Source organism: Brassica oleracea, chromosome C5 (genome assembly GCF_000695525.1).
Source record: "Brassica oleracea var. oleracea cultivar TO1000 chromosome C5, BOL, whole genome shotgun sequence".
Lineage (NCBI taxonomy): Eukaryota > Viridiplantae > Streptophyta > Magnoliopsida > Brassicales > Brassicaceae > Brassica > Brassica oleracea.
In genome coordinates this window covers 25,042,507-25,044,803 of record NC_027752.1, presented here as the reverse complement: position 1 = coordinate 25,044,803, position 2,297 = coordinate 25,042,507, and positions in this window count along the sequence as shown.

Below are 2,297 nucleotides of genomic sequence, written 5' to 3'. Positions count from 1 at the left end.
TGCCATCCTTAGTTCGAAACTTGATCACCCAAGATCTAATTCCTATGCCCATGAGTTCTCATTTTCCTTAGTTAAGAAAGTCAACTCATTTACCGTTTTTATTATTCTGAAACTGCATTAGTATTAATCATTAGTTTAGAAAACCCTTTAAATCATCGGTTGCACTTATATTAAGTAAGTACTTGCATTCTCGGTGCTTTGATATCCCTCAGAACTGGTTCGACAATCATTTATACTACAATATTTGTCTTAAGAGCCTTGAAAACTCCTAACATCAGACATCATACAACAATATGGTATCATGCTCCCGAAAAAGAAAATGGTCATTGGAGAAACGAAAAAATCGACTTCCTTGGCATGCATATTTCAGAGTGTCAATATCATCTTCAGCCCCACATTTTAACACAACTTAATGAGTTTGTAGATGAAAAGTTGTCTTCCAAACAAATTTAGCAATTCCTTGGAATTGTTAACTACATGAAGAACAATTTATACATGATCTCGCAAAACCCTGGTCAATCCTCTAAGCTCAACTTAAAAAGGACGCTCCTCCATGGAATCAGATGTGTACTGAAGCAGTAAAAGAACTCAAGAAGATTTCAAAGACACTTCCATCACTAAAAATATCGTTTAACGGTAAAAGAATCCTTCAAACGGATGCCAGTGATTGCTATTGGGGTGCTGTCACACTAGAAGAAGATGAAAAAGGAAACAACACATTTGTGGTTACAAGAGTGGGGTTTTCAAAGAAGAAAAAAAAACACTATCACTCCACATACAAAAAAATTCTTGCAGTCAAAAGAGGCATTGAGAAGTTCGAATTTTATCTGGTGGACCATCATTTCTTTTATTGAAATGGACATGTCACACAGTTCAAACTGAAGTCTTGAATTACTCAGATGATTTGAGTGAGTTAAGTCCTAGAGAATCTTTCGAGTTATTTTTTAATATACTTGATTGTTCTTAAAAAAATAAAAGTCTCTTGTTCTAAAATAATTGTGTCTTTTATTAAACATTTATGAATACACCTTTGATCATAAGTACCTCGTTTGTGGTTGTACCTACTATGTGTTTGTAAATTAGTTTAAAAGTTTAGGATTTAAAGATGTTCAGACAATTCTTTAGGATGAGATACTTTTTTTGATATGTTCATTCTTTTTTCTTTTGAACAACTTGATATGTTCATTCAGTGAAAGTTTTATTTGTGAAAAATGGTATTAACACCTCCTAGTTAACAATTTTTTTATTTATTTAATTTGTGGGCCGCGTGTTCTCCACAGATGAGAGAAATGAAGCAGAGGATGAGCATTGGCATGAACTGGCTCGTCCTCAAGTTCATGGTCATGACATTAATTTTGTGGTTAAGGTTCAAGATAAAGGTAACCACCGTTTATCTTTCTTAAAGACACTGAACCATTACTTGTGCCTGAGGAGATGGTAGCCTCGTTGAGGATTTACAAGAAAATGTGCAGGTCCTTTGTGCAAATATGTCTGCTATTGGTTTTGTCTCATAAACTTATCTATCTATACCGTGAGAGGTTAACTACAAGAAAAAATAAGTTTAACGAGGGCGGTTTTCCTCGTGAGTTCGTCGTAAAAGAGGCTTTACGAGGAATTAGCGAGGAAACACGTTTTGTCGTTACTCATTCGTCGTAACACATATTTCCTCGCCAATTCGTCGTAATTTAGCGAGGAAAATATTTCGTCGTAAAGACAAAGTACATCATTTCGTCGTAAAGACCACATAAATATTCCACGTAAGGAGTTCGCTATATTTCCTCGTAAATACCTCGAAATGTGTTCCTCGTAAACTACACGTAAATATCTCGAAAGTGTTTCCTTGTAAAGTACACGTAACTACCACGAAAGTATTTCCTCGTAAATTACTCGTTTATCTTTCCTCGTCATTTCCTCGTAAACGTTTCCTCGTAAAATACTCGTTTATTTTTTTTCGTCATTTCCTCGTAAAGTTTCCACGTAAATAGGTCGTAAATTAGCTACGAATTTACTTCGTTTTTTTTTTATTTTACAGATTTTAAAAATATAATTAAAAAATAATTAAAATTATTTAATTTATTAATAAAATTATAATTTAAAATAAAAATCAATACGAAAATATTTTAAATATAAATAAGTTTTGAATTTATAATACAACAACCGAAAAAAGAACTAAGGGTCGTTCATCGCTTGGTAGAATTCCTCAAACCTCCTCGCAACATCCGCCTCTTTATGTGTGTCGGATGACTCGCCTGAATGGGATGTTGTTGTCGCATGTTCCTCAACATGGACTCTCATTC